This window comes from Macaca nemestrina, chromosome 1 (assembly GCF_043159975.1).
Source record: "Macaca nemestrina isolate mMacNem1 chromosome 1, mMacNem.hap1, whole genome shotgun sequence".
In the NCBI taxonomy this organism is placed as follows: Eukaryota; Metazoa; Chordata; class Mammalia; order Primates; family Cercopithecidae; genus Macaca; species Macaca nemestrina.
The window spans coordinates 45,117,217-45,134,718 of NC_092125.1; positions in this window are offsets into that span (position 1 = coordinate 45,117,217).

Here is a 17,502-nt window from a genome sequence, read left to right on the forward strand (position 1 = left end):
ATTCAAACCATAGGAGAGGCGTGTGTGTGTGTGTGTGTGTGTGTGTGTGTGTGTGTGTTTTCACAGATACTCTTCATCTTACAATAGGGATACATCCAGATAAACCCATCATAAATGGAAAATATTTTCAATTTATGATGGATTTGTTTGGACACAGCCCCATTGAATCATATAAAAAGATTATCACTTAAATACCATCATAAAGTCAAAAAATACCATGCTAAGTTAAGGGATGGTAAGTCTGGGATTGTGATGGTTAACACTGAGTGTCAACTTGATTGGATTGAGGATGCAAAGTATTGATCCTGGGTGTGTCTGTGAGGGTATTGCCAAAGAAGATTAACATTTGAGTCAGTGGCCTGGGGAAGGCAGACCCACCCTTAATCTGGTGGGCACCATCTAATCAGCTGCCAGTGAATATAAAGCAGACAGAAAAATGTGAAAAGGCGAGGCTGGCCTAGCCCCCAGCCTACATCTTTCTCCAGTGCTGGATATTTCCTGCCTTTGAACATCGGATTCCAAGTTCTTCCGTTTTAAGACTTGAACTGGCTATCTTTGCTCCTTAAGCTAGCAGACAGCCTATTGTGGGACCCTGTAATCATGTAAATTAATACTTAATAAACTCCCCCTTATATATACATAAAAAAGATATTCTTCGAGATATATATTATTATTATTATTCTTAATTAGTTCTGTCCCTCTAGAGAACCCTGATTAATATATATATGTCCTATTTGCTCTATCCCTCTAGAGAACTCTGACTAATACAAGGATTATCTGTGTATACGTCAGTAGTTTATTTTAGATTTGTTTACATGCACAGTCATGTCATCTCCAAATAACGACTATTTAGTTTATTTATTTCTAACTCTTGACTGTTTTTAATTTTCTTACTTTGTTACATTGACTAGAATCTCTGCTACAATGCCGCATTAAAAGCATGACAATAGACATCTTTTACCTATTGGGAAATACTTCAATATTTCACAATAACTTCGATGTTTGGCAGATACTCTTAATAAAGAAAGTTTATATTCTTATCTTGCTTAAATTTTTTTTCTTGTGAATTTTTGTTAACTTGTTTTGAATAGTTTCCCATATATATTAAAATGATTGCTATATTTTTTCCTTTATTCTATTAATCAGGTGAATGATAATGATTGATTTTTGAATGGTTACTAAGGCTGAACTTCTGCAAGAAAAAACTTGGATTTTGATGTACTATATTTTTTACCAATAGAACTGGTTTCATTTTATTAATATATTGTTTAGGATTTTGGCATCCATGTTCATGAAAGACATTGATCTAGAATTTTCCTTTGTTGAAATGTCCTTGTTGAGTTTTACTATGAAGTTTTTGCCACTTTCATAAAAGATGTTGTGAAGTGAGCCTCTTTTTTTATTATCTGGATGAATGTTTGCCAAATTAGTATTAATTGTTCCCTAAAAGTCTAGAATAATTTACCAGTAGAGCCCTTTAGAACTTAGGTTTCTCTATAGAAAGACTTTCAAAACTGAGTTCACTTTTTTTGATACGATTTTTTTTAAATGTAGGATATTTTTGGATATTCTTTGATATGGCCTTCTTCAGACCTCCTATTTCTTCTTGGTTTGGTTTTAGGAAGTTGAGTCTTTGCATTTGTTCATTTTATATAAACTTGAAGGTCATGGGCAATATTTGCTTATATATTTTCTTTTATCCACATTATTTGGTCTTAATTTTCTGTTATTTTTCAAATGTTTTTAGATGAACTTGTATATTTCTGATTCTGAGCCTTTCTTATTTTTAATATATGCTTTTAATGCCATGAACTATTCTCTAGGCATTTTATACCTGCATCGTTTGGCAGGTATATTCATTTCCCTTCTGTACTGTCAATCTTTGTGTCTTTGTGTGTTCCAATCTTTATACGGTCATCCCTCTCTATCTGTGGGGGAATTGGTTTTATGATGACCCACAGAACCCAACATTTACAGACACTCAAGTCCCTTATATAGAAAAATGTAGTATTTAACATTTGCATATAATCTATGTACATCCTCCAATATACTTTAAATCAGCTCTAGATAACGTATAATACTTAACACAACAACAACGCTGTGTAAATCATTGTTATCCTATATTGTTTAAGGATTAATGACAAGCAAAAGATGTGCATGTTTAGTACATGTACAAGCATTCTTTGGCAGGAATATTTCTGATCTGTAGTTGGTTGAATGCACAGATGTGGAACCCACAGATGTGGAAGGCGATACTACTTTCTGTTGACCCACCTTTCACTTTGATAATCTCTGTGACACGTATAACATGTAGCAGTAAGATTTCCTAATAAAACAAATTACATGCCTAATTAAAATATATGTGTTTTCAAATCCTTAAATTAATTAAATGTATTTGTATGAGATGGCTGTAAATCATAAATTTGTATCAATATTTTCTTATGAGTTATACTTTACTATTGTCATGATCAAAATAAAAGTATAAAACTGTGAAACCTTAACATTTTATTAAAATGTATGTAACAGTGCTCAAGCCATATAATCAATATAAAGAAATGCCACACATTTTTATAAGTTTATTATTATTGGAAAATAAAATACACAAGCAAGTATGATGTAGTGCTTTACAGTGAACTCAGAATACTTCTGCAAATTATGTTTCCATTACCATTCTCACAGAGTTTTTCAAAATTCACTTCATTGCTTCAGTGTTGCAGTTGCTGATACAATTTTGCACACATTGACTTAACTGAGCACTTGGGATGATGAGTAAAACCCATTTCAAATGCAGGTGCAATTTTATGAGTCAAAGATTTAACTAAAGTCTCTAAAAGTATTGTTCACAGAACATGACTTGATTTTACAATCTTTGCAGACAGAATTCTTTCAATATAATCAACAATAGTTTTGTGTGTGAACAGGATGCATGATCAGTGAAGTTTTTAAGCAATGTAATGACTTTTTTTGAGAATAAGTTGTTGAAGTCATAGCTTTGGCTTTTTCCATTCCTTTGCCGGAAATATACAGGAGGAGTATTTAATGTATATAAACTCATTCGGTTTATATTGGTTTAAATTTTGTTTTTACGATATGCTTTTAGATCTTTTAGTTAGACACATTTTTACTTGTTGAGGTTATTTGTATATTATGTTTACAATATGATATAAATTGGGAAGAGAAAATAACTGCTCCTTGAGAACATACAAATTTATACACAAATATTTCATACATGTAAGACATAAAAATGAAATAAAACATATTGAACCAAAAATCATACAATTCTTTTGTATTTTTAATTTTTTTCTTCATTTTTTGTTTTCGTTTTTGTTTGTTTTTTGAGATGGAATTTCACTCTTGTCACCTAGGCTAGAGTGCAATGGTGCAATCTCGGCTCACTGCAACCTCCGCCTTTCAGGTTCAAGCCATTCTCCTGCCTCAGCCTTCTGAGTATCTGGGATTACAGGCGCCTGACACCATTCCGGACTAATTTTTGTATTTTTAGTAAAGATGGGGTTTCACCATGTTGTCCAGGCTAGTCTTGAATTCCTGATCTCAGGTAATCCACTCGCCTTGGCCTCCCAGTGTGCTGGTATTACAGGCATGAGCCACCATACCCGGCCAATTCTTTATTTTTTTGATGTTTTTCTTTAAGAAATCTAGATTGGTGGAATTCTTTTTTTTTTTTTTTTTTTTTTTTTTTTGAGATGGAGTCTCACTCAGTCGCCCAGGCTGGAGAGCAATGGTGAGATCTCGGCTCACTGCAAGCTCCACCTCCTGCGCTCACGTCATTCTCCTGCCTCAGCCTCCGGAGTCGCTGGGACTACAGGCCCCCACCACCATACCTGACTAATTTTGTATTTTTAGTAGAGGCAGTGTTTCACCGTGTTAGCCAGGATGGTCTCGATCTCCTGACCTCGTGATCCTCCCGCTTCGACCTCCCAAAGGGTGGAATTCTTAAATATTAATGTTAATAACAATTAACATTAATTGTTATTTGTTATACAAATACAAATGTTTTTTATTACTTTAACATACCATTTTCAAAATTCACATAGAGAAGTACAGTGGTATGCATGACACAAAATTCTATATAATCTTTCAGATTATAGTTTGCTTCTGTATACCGTAATTTTGATTTTTTTATTTTTATCAATCAAGTTTTTTACATTTATATAGTGCATAAAAGTCCTTGTATGAGATATAATATTTAATCGTACTTGATATAGTTGTTAAATACATTTCTAGTACAGTTACCACCATAGAATAGACAAGTTCATTTAGATTTTTTATTTTGTTTTATTTTATTTTGTTTTGTTTTCCTCCATAAAAAAAATTGAGTCTTAGAAAACAATTGAGTTTATGTTGAATAAACTGACATTCACTGGATTGAAATATATTTCCTTTTTTTTTTTTTTTTTTTTTTGTTTTGAGACAGAGTTTCACTCTTGTTGCCCAGGCTGGAGTGCAGTGGTGCAGTCTTAGCTCACTGCAACTTTCACCTCCCAGGTTCAAGCGATTCTCATGCCTCAGCCTCCCGAGTAGCTGGGATTGCAGGCATGCACCACGATGCCTGATTAATTTTGTAATTTTTGGTAGAGACGGGGTTTCTCCATGTTGGTCAGGCTAGTCTCAAACTCCCGACCTCAGGTGATCCGCCTGCCTCGGCCTCCCAAAGTGCTAGGATTACGGACACAAGCCACCACACCCAGCTGAAGTATGTTTCAATTTATAATTAGTTTTGATATTTTAATGTGGCCATTACCATGTGCTTATGTGGAAAGATACTGTCTTAGTTTATTTGTAGTGCTGTAACAAAATACCTGAAACTGGCCAATTTGTAAAGAATGAAAATATATTTTCTAACTGTTCTGGCGGGTGGGAACTTCAAGGCCAGGTACTGGTACTCAGTGACTGGTGAGGACCTTCTTGCTGCTTCCTCACATGGCGGAAGGTAGAAAGGCAAAATTAGTTCCGTCCAGTCTGTTTATAATGTTGCCAATCCCATTTATGAGGGCTTCACTCTCATGACTTAATCAGCTTTTAATATTATTGTATTAGGGATTAAATTTCAATGTGAATTTAGGAGGGGACAAACCATAGTAGGTACTGTGTGAAATCAAGACACAGTACACGAATTTGGCTACTTTCATTGTCCATTTAAGTCAGAATGTCTGTGAGGCTAGAGGAGAGACAGGCAGGAAGGGTCTGAAAATCTTAACAGGCATCTTAACTGACTGTGAATGAAACTTAAAACCTGATCAGTGGCATTTTCTATATCAGGAGAGAATTTCCCTGTATTTGAAGTTTAAGAGGAAGGATATTAAGTAGAAGGTAGAAGAATACTTAAGTATCACAGCAGTGTACTTTGCAGTGGGACAGAGATGGTTCATTAGGTTTCACTGTCATTTGAATAATATCTATAGTAACAAGTAACATTTCTTTTTATTTTCAGAGACAGGGTCTCGCTACTTCACCCAGGCTGGTCTGGAACTCCTGGCCTCAAGTGATCCTCTTGCCTCAGCCTCTGAAAGTACTGGGATTACAAGCATGAGCCACCACACCTGGCCATGTTTCTTGAATTCTATTAAAATTAGCCCCCCTTTTTTTTTTTGGCACTTTACACGTAGTAATTGGGTTAGTAACTAACAAGCTCATGGAATAGAAGCTATTCATATCCCCATTTAATAAATGATCAAAGTAGAACACATGGTAGTTGAATGACTTGCATCATGTAAGTTATTACCTGCAAATCTAGTAGTACCTGGATGATAGGTATGTACCTCAAGAATATGGACCTCTTTTGCCAGCAGAATTTATGATCTTACTCCTTTCTATCCTTTTCCTCTGATCCCTATACTCATAGCTGAAAATACCTTGAAAACAAAAGTTCTTCCAGACTCAACCTCCAGTCTCCATGACTTTGAATCTCTAGTGTTATCTAGTTTCGCAGATGTCTTCTTTCCTGTTGCTTTGTACATGGTTGCTTCCTCAGCCTAGTGAGTTTTTTGTTAGTCTTACTATTCTTTACCATTGATTCAACCACAAGCCTCATGAAGTAGCTCAGCTTCATGAATCACCTCCCTGTTATCCAGGTTGGATAGAGAATGAAGATAAGCCAAAAACAGGAAAGAAAAAGAAGGATGACATTTTTGAATAGATACCTTGATAATATAATTTTTAAAAAATTAGAAAGAACTGGGGATGAATACATTGGAAGTATGGGAGAAAACATTCAGAGGTTTTCATATTTGGAATTTAAGATTCCAGAACAGGAATAATTCTGGGTGACAGTGTAATCCAGAACATAAAGCGCTAATATTAGCTACTGTGGATTTTGAAGAAGCCAGTTGGACTAGATACTAAATTATTTAAAAATAGGGACAATTCACCCAAAGGTTTGTAGTAGCAATGAGAGGGAAAAATTATGTATCCAGTTGGTATAGCACGCAAAGAGGAGATCTCTTGTTTTGTTTTGTTGTTCTATGTATGTTTGCACACATTTGCCAAAAAAAAACCAAACTGGGAGCTATTTAGTTCAAAATACTGTCTGACTCATAACCCTCACTACAGATTCTGCTAACTAAAATATCCATGAACCATCTTGCTCTTAAAATTTGTGGCACTCACCCAGGGTGGGAGTGCAAATTAAGAACCATATATCATAGGTCTAAATATTTAAACATCATTATCTGGCCTCTGCAGCTTGTTCCCTGAGAACTTTTTAGTTACCTGGAAGCTAAGGGAAATGAGTTCTCTCCAGGCAAGCCTTGCCCTTGGTACCCTGATTTGGGCATAGGTCTGCTGAACAGGCAGAAGGTTCTCCAGCCAAGCTCCTGTGGGACCAGGTCAGATTCCCCTACTCCCCTCAACCTCACTTCATATTTCTGACTCTAGATAGTCCAGATAATTCTAAGTGCCTCTAAAACACAGAGCAGAGAGAAGGGCCGAGGAAGCACTATTACCTGGTGGCCCAGTGTGCCTAGTTTTCCACTTTGGTTGGTTTGGGGAAGTATATTTTGAAAGAAGGATAAAGGTAACTTTTTCTCCTTGGTTTCCTTCTGTGCAATACTCGGGTACTCTTAATCCCACTTTTTCTGGCCTGGCGGTAGGGAGCAGGGGTGTGGGGGGCAGAGGAACCAGTTCAGTTTAAAAATCTCTCTTCATAATTTCCATAAACTCAATCCATACCTAAATTTTCAAAAATCATTTTTATTACATTGAAAAGAGACTTGTAGCAGAAAATCCTATTGCCTTGACTTGAGACAATATTATCTGTGAAGACCAAAAACACGACTAAAAACTCACAGCAATATCTAAACCACAACTAACAGATAGAGCAGCATAAATCAGAATATCTGGATCGCCTCAGATTTGTCTGCTAGAATAATAGCTAAACATGAAATTATACTAAAGAAAATCTGGTGAGTTTTATGAGAAAATTATATAGACTCAATAATTTTATATTCATCCAAACTGTCTGTTATAAACATAAATGCAAGAAATATCCTATTCATGTGAATTTCTATAAAAAATTAGAAGACACACTTCTACCTGCTGACAGATTAAGTTAAAAAATGAGTATACCTCACTAATAACTGACTAGTGATTAAGTAAAAATCAGTTAAAATAAAATATCCAAATATTTACTGTGGAATTGCTTATAAAAATCCTAACATAATAATTCCTATTTCAAACTTCAAATTTTAACTACCAGCAATATTTAACAAAATGGGAGGTTAAAGCAGTGCTGAAGGTAGGAAGTATCATAAAAGAGACACAGCACTTCAGTTTTATTTTTGCCTCATCATATCCAGAAAGACAAGTTTTGGAATAATGTTTTCGAATGCATAAATTTAATCACCTGTAGACATAAAACCTGAGGAAGAGTTCCAATTAAAAAAATGGCAATATCCTACTACTTTTATTTATTTCTAAAACCTTGAGTTTGAAACTACTGATTAGGCCGACAAAAATCAAACAAAAACAAAACCATAATTATTCAGAAACAAGAATGAAAAGAGCAGCAGTAATTTTTGGAAAAATATGTTTACTATGGCACATGCCTGTAGTCCCAGCTACTCGGGAGGCTGAGGCAGGAGAATCGCTTGAACCCGGGAGGCGGAAGTTGCAGTGAGCCAAGATCGTACCACTACACTCCAGCCTGGCAACAGAGTGAGACTCAACAGAGTGAGTATATGTGTGTGTGTGTGTGTGTGTGTGTGTGTGTGTGTGTGTATGGTGTATATGTATATTTACTATAAAGAAGTGGATAAGTGGTAATTGCATTAGTGACTGGGGAGAAGTTGAGCCATAAATGACAGTGGGGAACATAGAGAGCTAGTTTAATAGATATCACTGAATTCTCAGAACTTGGCAGCAACAGTTGCCTCCAGACATGAGAGTGAAGGAGACATGGATTAAAGTAAGGGGAGTTGTTTTAAAACTGTTTGAAAACTAAGTTCCTTATTATCCTCCTAATATGGGGATTCTTTGCCAAAGACCCAGGTAAGCCATCCTGCAATTAAGTTCAATGACCTGATAACATGCTCAAAACTAACAACCAGCTTTTTAAAAATAGTAAATAAGTAAACATAGGTAGACAACTAATTTTGAGAAAAATCTCTAATATATAGATGTCAAGACTAACTTAAATGAATAAGTAAAAGCAACTTTGAGAAAACAAGTTCTGTAGAAAAAGAAAACTTCAAAATATGTGTAATATCTTCAGGGATGTAAGTAAATATATTGTATTATTTACAAAAGGACAGAATATAATGGGATGAAATATTCAGAGAGTGAAAAGGCACTCTTGGAAATTTAAAGAAGGAAGCAGAAATGAAAAGCTCAGAAGGTTTGAAAAGTAAATTTGAGGGAAGCTTCCAGAAAGTAAAGCAAAGCAACAAAGAGAAGTAAATATGGAGAGAAAAGAAAGTTAGAAAGGTGGTCAGAGAGCTCCACTCTCCAAATCAATAGTAGAAATTCTATAAAGACTTTAAAAAGAAAACAGAGTTGAGATGAGCATCAGTGAAATATTTTAAGAAAATTATGCAAAACTGAAGATACGATGTCCTAGGCAGAGAAGGCACCATATATGTCTGGCACAATGAATGACAGTATAAGCCACTGAGTCAAACTGAGATAGAAAACCGGCAGGATTTATTTGATGGCCTGAAGTAAAGAAACCAGCAGGACCAGCTGGTGGGAATAAAGCGCTCCATAGCTGCCCTCATTACTCTTTAATATAAGAGGCTTCCACCAGCACCATGACAGTTTACAAATGCTATGGGCAATGACCTGGAAGCTACCACCCTCCTCCATGGTAATGAGGAGTTACTGCCCCTTTCCTAGAAAGTTCTATATACCACCCTCTTTAGTTTGCATTAACCCACTCCTCAATCTGCATGTAATTGAAAGTGGGTATAAGCGAGTATAAATAGGGTTGTCAACACCAGAGTGAGTGTTGCTCACTCTGGGCTGGCTATGAGTTAATCCTGCTCTGCAAAAAGTAGTACCATTCAACAAAAGATTACTGTCCAGTACTACCAGCTTGCTGTTGAAGTCTTTATTGGATGAAACCAAGAACTCTTCTGGGGTAAGCCCCAGTTTTGAGGCTTACCTGTCCTGCATCATCGTCACACTAGGTATGCATTGTTAGATTGAAAGGTTTTGCTTTCAGAATTTGGAAAGTTCTTGCTCCTGTGTTTTCTATATTTCATTATACTGGTTGAAAAAAATCTCAAATCTTCACGTGCAACTTTGGTTTTCTATTTAGAAGTATGTAGAGTCTCCTCTGTCCACATCATGCTGATTTTTCCCCCAAGATTATGATGCAGGACAGGCAAGCCCCAAAACTGGGGCTTAACCTGGGAGAGTTGTTGACTTTGCCCTGGAGAGAATTCAAGGGTGAGCCAGTGGTGTCATACAGAAATCTGATTATTGAATAGTACTGTTTCTTGCAGACCAGGGCTAACTCATAGGCCTCGTACCCAGAATTGGCAAGGTGTGGGCTGTTGGCAACTGTATTTATACTCACTTTTACCCATTTTCAAATTGCCTGTAAATTGCGAGGTGGATTATTTAGAACTTCAGTTCAGCCTACCATTCCCTTCACCTGGATTAAGGTAAATAGCTGTTTAAACAGCCTGGCTGCTTCTCTTTTGCCCCACTTTCCAGTTCTTTCTCCAGGTGGCAGCCCTAGTAATCCTTTAGTGTGTCAATATATGCCATTCCTCTGCCTTGGCACTTGTCACCTTACCCTGAGGAAACTCTCAAGTTCTTTCCCCATGCTCTACAAGATTCTACATGGCCTTGAACCCCACTACCTCTCTGACCTCTCCTATTGCTCTTCCTCTTGTTTGCTCTGTCCTTCTCATTCTGGCCTCACTGATGGCCAGCTGTGGAAACCCAGTAAGCATGCTACTACCTTCCTATTCTCAGGAACCTTTGCTATTCAGCAAATATTCAGGAGGCTCACTGACTTGCTTCCTCTAAGGCTTGCTCAAATGCCCTCCAGTCTGACATGCACACCTTTTCTCTACTCTTCTTTATATATTTCTAGCACTTATCAATATCCCAAATATTATAGATTTATTTTTTTTATTGTCAGCTTCTTCACAGTAGAACATGATGTCCATGAGAGCAAGGACTTTGTTTTATTCATGGCTGTATCCTTAGCATCTAGAACAATGGCTGGCACAGAAAGACTATTGGTCTTGTAAAGCGAACAAATATTAAAAGTCAAAATTTGCAGACCAGAATAATAATGACCCCAACTGCAAACAGTCTGTAAAGTCAAATGACACAGATATGTGGGTTGTAAAAGTAATGCAAGGGAAACCATGAAATTAAATGTATTTTAAATAAAAGTAGAAACTATAATACCTGTATTATTAAAGATATAATTTCAAATAAAAATGATAAAGGGAAAGACTCTATGTATTTAAAAAGTACAATTCTCAATTATGAAACGTTATTAATATCTTGCACTAAATATCTTGATTCAAATACATACAAAACTAAAACTAAAAAATTCAATGAAAACTAAATTTTCACAAGAAATCTTGGAGAGAGTGTATCATGGTTTTCTTGTCATCAGTTTCTCTCTTTATTCTGTTTCTAAGCAACTGATCTCATAAATATACACCATTAAGTGGAAATCTTCTGAGGCAAAATAACTTAGAGAAAATTCTGCTTGGAATTTTGAAAAATTTACAGCTCTTGTGTCGTGTGGTCCAACAGCATCCCTGCTGCCTCTAGTGGTAAATGTTGTGATGGGGTTACAGAAAGTTTACTTATTAGAGAAATATGGCCTCTGCCTCTTTCCACTCTCCCTCTGGCCAGCCACTTTCTATGTCTTATTCAAATAAATTATATATATATGTATGTGTTTATATATATATATGAATAAGCTTATATATTGAATTGTCCTTCTTGTATTTTATAATGAGTAAAAATTACTGGCTCTTCTCTCATTTGATTTTTTAGCTCACTTAGAATATAAATTGCATATTTTTCTTATCAACTCATTATTTCATCCTTTTTCTCTAGTTCTCATATATAAGTCATAAACCATTATTAGGCACCCTGTGCTTGGAATATTGTCCTTTATTCTCTCAAGGCTAATTTATACTTATATTTCCTCTCTAAAAGCCATCTTTCTTTTTAATCATCTACAACCACTCCTTACACTTTTTGTTATATAATTTGATAGTATTTGATATATTGCTGTAATTTTTAAAATAATAAAACCAAATTATAGCATGGCTATTGTTTCAGAAAAAAATTCTTATGAGATGAAATTGGACTAAAGCCTGTATTATAATTAAGGACTTCAGGGTAAAAGGATTAGATATGCAATGAACAAGTTTAAATATGTAAAGAAAACCTCTAGCTTAAATAGGGAGATTTGGGAGGTTCCATTTTTATTTTCTTTCTGATCATGTTATAAGTGACCTTCAGACCTACTTTTTTCATAACAAATTTCAGTTTTATTTTTTTTAACAAATGTTGTTATAACACTTTTGAGTTAAAAGTTCTTTAAAAATTCAAATTGTTCTTAAAATACAATTCCTGATATGGGTACCTAGAACAAAATGTAAATATAAACCCAAATAACCACTTAGCCAATGAACTGTGATGTCACACTGCAAAGAGCACAGACCATTAAATAAATCAAGCACAGCACACCTGAAGAAAGAATTTAGCAATTCCGAATTTCCAATATCATGCTAAGCACCAATTTTTCTTAAGCCATTGTTAACTAACATGTAAGAAGGAAAGGACATGCTTTAAATCACTGCAAATATTGATTATCTGTTACTTCTATTAATTTCCTACTCCATATATTATTTCAGCATATCAGTTTGATCCTCCTCACCTCTATCTCTCTATATCTTTCTTAATACAAATATCCATACTAACAATCTGACCTCTCTTTTTTGTGTTATTTTGTCTTCCTTTACAGTCAAACTATCAATAGCAATGAGTTTTATTTTGTACACTAATAATTGCCTTTGGTAAACTCCCTAAGTAAGAATACACTCATTAAGTCAAGAAAGATTCTAGGGTTTGTCTGGGCTTCCTATGAAAAGAAACCATGATCAGTTGGTGATTATTGCTTCAGGCAAGGCATTGGAATAAATTAATTTTCATGACAGGTAAATCCTTAATATGTACTTCTGCCTCTCCTGACACATTTAATAAAGAAGTATTGCTACATACTGAAAATAATTCTGTCTTGGTCTCTTCTATCTCTTCATTCTGATATTCCCTTAGTCCCCACTTCCTCAGATACCCCCACGTCTTTGGATCCCTTTGTTCCCCACGACACAACCATTATTCTAACAATAACTCCCACTTTATCCACTCTATTAGCTCAAGAATTCCTATGCGTCTTCTTCTCTACAGGCAGTGGCACCAATGCCACCACCGCCCTGAGCAAAACAAGCTCCCTATAATATCCTATCATATATGCGCCATACCAGTTGTGCACTCCGTTTCATGGCTGTCCATTGCTGATGCTGGAGAACTTACTGCACATCTTGGAATATAGATGCTCAGTCATACTGATCTTGCCATCCACATGTTCACCTGGTAGCTGCTTGCTTATTTTCATGTTTATCGTTTGTTCATTTTTAGAATGTTTCTCCAGTTGTAAGAGCTTTCCGATCTTAGCTCTCCTTGTTCATCCTTTTCTCCTCCCACTTTCTCCCTCAGAGACTTTATCTGTTCTACTCTACTCTTTTTTTTTTTTTTTTTTTTTTTTTTTTTGGTAGAGGGAGACTCTCTCTTTCACCAGGCTGGAATGCAGTGGCATGATCTCGGCTCACTGCAACCTCTTCCTCTGGGGTTCAAGTGATTCTCCTGCCTCACCCTCCCAAGTAACTGGGACTACAGCCATGCACCACCACGCCCAACTAATTTTTGTATTTTTGGTAGACACAGGGTTTCACCACGCTGGCCAGGATTGTCTCGATCTCTTGACCTCGTGATCTGCTCACCTTGGCCTCCCAAAGTGCTGGGATTACAGGCGTAAACCACCGCGCCCAGTCCTACTCTGTTATAATCACCTCTGTAGTGTTGACTGCCAATCCAATCTACAGAATCTGTCATAATAAATCAGAATTCCCTGGAACACTACTTATGTTATTTGTGATCATGCCCCAATATACATGGGTCACATTTTCACACCACACATTTTACAACTAAACATCCCCTCAACTTCTGCAACCCCTACCCCATACATATTCATGGTCACATTCTAAACTGCAGCCCTAATTATGTGATAGTCCCTTAAAACCCTGCATACATAATTATTCCTTTTATTCTGAACACAGACAGACCTGAACTCTACTTCTATTTTCACCTACTTTGACCTCTGAAACATTTGGCTTCTTTGAACATTCAGTCTCTGTTTCCCTAAAATTCTTTTGGGATTCTACCATCTCTGGCTTGTCTCCTGTTTCCTTAGTTGCTCTATCAATAGCCTTTTGAATACTGCAGATCTCTAGATTTCAGGCATCAGCTTCAGCTCCCCTGTCTTTTTACCTCCATAGCCAGAGCCAGAGGATAATGTAAGAGGGAAGAGGCCTGGCCGCAGAGTGCTTGGGAGGAGATGAAATGTACTGTTACCTACCTGCCACCAAGCCTGCTCATTTCTGATTTCAATTGTCTGGCTTGCTGAAAATGTCTGTCACCTCAAACAGAACAAAAAAATTTCTCCCAGTACTTTGGGAAGCCAAGGCAGGTGGATCACTTGAACCCAAGAGTTTGAGACCAGCCTGGGCAACATGGCAAAACCCCATCTCTATGAAGAATACAAAAATTAGCCAGGCGGCTGAGGCAGGAAGATCATTTGAGCCTAGAAGGGAGCCAAAATTGTACCACTGCACTCCAACCTAGGGGACTGAGACTCCATCTCAAAAAGAAGAAGAAGAAAAAAAGATTTGATTATAATTCCAATCTTACGGTGTAGAAAACAGAGTTAATAAGAGGCTGAGCAACTGGAATTCAAGTCAGTTTGATTCTAGAGTTGAGACCCATGAACACATATCCTGTCTTATCTGTGTTTGCAGAAAAACTGAGACAATTACTTGGAAACCTCTCAACTTAGCTTCTTAATTATTTTCATTCTATTACTTTTTCCATATGTAAAGTAGATGTATTGTATGTAAGCATACACATTTTATACTTGTCTGTAGACCCCTCACTTCCGTCTCAGAGACAGTCATGACTTTCTCTTGTCCAATAACGTCAGCTCCATTTGAGTTCCCATGCCTCTATTCCGCAATGATTTTGGTCTAGCAATCAGTTTCTTCTCCTATGACCCCTTTTGGTTATGCATCAAATTCTCCAGTTACAAAAAAGTTTCTCCAAGCTTTTTTTTTTTTTCCTGTAAAACTTCCGTCTTCACTGCCAAAATTTTGTAAATGTGATCTATTCTCTACTTGTAATGTTAAATTTCACACTTTCTAATCACTAAGCCACAGATATCTAGCTTCTCTCCAACACTACTTAACATAAATTGTTCCAGAAACATCAGTAATGACTACATAATAGCCGAATTTTAGGTGCCCATTCCAATATTTATTTTACTAACCTTCTCAGAAGCACTGGGCATCATGGGCCCTTCCTTAAAACTATCCTCCATTTCCTTTCATGAAACCAGTCTCTCTGTGTTTCTCTACGTCCCTGATATTACCATAAATTGATATTTGTGTTTCCTTTCATCTTTCTCTTTAACATTTAGAATTCTTCAGACATAGTCCTCATTTCTCATGGTATTCTCTAGGCTGGTAGTTCTCAGATTTTAGTGTGTATGTAAGTCACGGGTAGAACTTCTTAAAATGCATTTCTGATCCAGAATGTCTAGGCAGAGCCTAGATTCCACCTTGCTGTCAAGCTCCTGGGTGAACCAAATTCTGTGGCTCAAACGACAACATTTTGAGTAAGTTAGGAGATGCTTTACATCTACAGTGATTCTCTCCTCTGTATAGACTGATAACTACCAAGTTTATCTGCATCTTGGGCCTGTTCCCTTGAATACTATTCATCTGCCTACCTGACTTCTCAAATCAGGCATCTTTCAGTGTTTCAACTCAAAGAGGAATTCACTGTCCTCACAGCAAAGCAAGCTTTTTTATTGCAGAATACGCATAAGTGATAGCAACAGTATCCACTGAGTTATCCTATTTATAAAATTCACATACACATTTTACACTTTGCTTTCCCTTTCTTCTTCTTTTCAAATCTGTAAGTTCCAGAAAGAAAAGAAAAAAAGTAAAATACACTGACTCAGGAAAGCACTGTGACAGGTACTTTCTTACATGTGATCTCTTTATATTTTCTTTAAATGCTCCTCTTATTTTCCTGTAAATTTAGTAACTGTATTTGTGTAATTTTCAATTTTGTAGTTTTATATTACCAACATTTTCCTTAATGTTTAAGATTCCTTATCCAGGCGTGGGCGTGGTGGCTCATGCTTGTAATCTCAGCACTTTCAGAGACCAGCTTGGGCAACATAGTGAGACCCTATCTCTATAAACATGTTTTTAAAAGGCTCCTTATCCAAACTAAACCCTGGCATTCTCTTTAATATATTATGTTATATTTTATTAATTTTTAATATTTTTTTCATTTTGAGTTTCAAGCAATTCCATTTTTCTAACTTGATATTTTAGATTTTCTTCATCACTTTTTTTGATTAACATATATACTAAAATTTTATGTTATATAATTTATTCTGAAAATATTAAAAATCTTATCTACCTAGTAAAAATGTTCTTATTAAAATTTATTTCAGTATTTATCCATCTTTGAAATAACATGCATTATAATCATCATATACAAAATTACTATCTGTCTTTTGCATGTTATTTCATAAGCTTGTTCTCATTTTTCAATAATTTTCATAAATATTATTCATAGATGGAACATAATTTAGTGTTATATTTAGTGTTAAACATATGCATTTACATATACATATATTTCTTGTTGAAAATGCGTAAAACTTTAAACAATTTTCTGAGATTGCTTTCTGAGAAAGTTAGATAATACAAACAGTATAATTCTAATCATTATTAATTTATTTTTCTGTCAAACCATTCTAAATGTAACTGAACATATTAATATAAAATATTATCATCTTTGGTTTTCAAAGTTCAAGTAAAATGTTTTGGCTTTTTTGTTATTTGAATATTGAATTGTACTAAGTGTAAAAAATAGAAATTTTTGTCAGCACTTTAAAAATATATTGCTCGGAAAGTTGCTAAGAGATGCATACCAAATATAAATTTGAGGCAAAAATAACAAGTAAGTGTTGTGAGTTTTAAAAAAAGAGTTTGGTAAAGAGGTTTATTAGAATGACATGTTTACATTTCTCTGAGCATCTAATATTTATTTTTAGGCTCTTTGCTTAGAGCCTAAAAAAATCAGGATAAATGAAGCAAGAAGGCCACAGTTATTGATGGGCCATTGAGTACACATGTTTATAGAGAATTTCCCTTTTTAAAGCCTTTTCATAAATCAATATTGAAGTTTATTTTATCATCCCTAAATAAACTTTATTTTAACTAACTGATAATCATTCATTGTTGAACTCTTTTAACTGGTCAAGTTGACACAAAATATACCTTGATCTTTTGTTCAACTAACATTAATGAATGTACAACATCCTCCTTTGTATAAAAAGGAACTATAAATATCCGCATGTGTTAGCTTGGTTTAAATGAAACATTCTTTGATGCGTCTCTATGAATAGAGCTAAGTTTAGCTGATTCTCAGCTGTTCACCAGAAAACTTTCCTGGGTGACTGCTTTCAGATATTTTATTGTGATTACCAGTTTCTCTTGTCTTTTCTGGCTTTATTTGCATGGAGAGAATAGTAGCCTTGAGTCAATTTCTCAAGTTGAGCTATCAAAAATTCATGATTTATTCAAAATTATAATAACTTTTTCTCTAGATAATTAACCCCCAGTCTGTAGACTAGGCTAACTTCTTCTGACT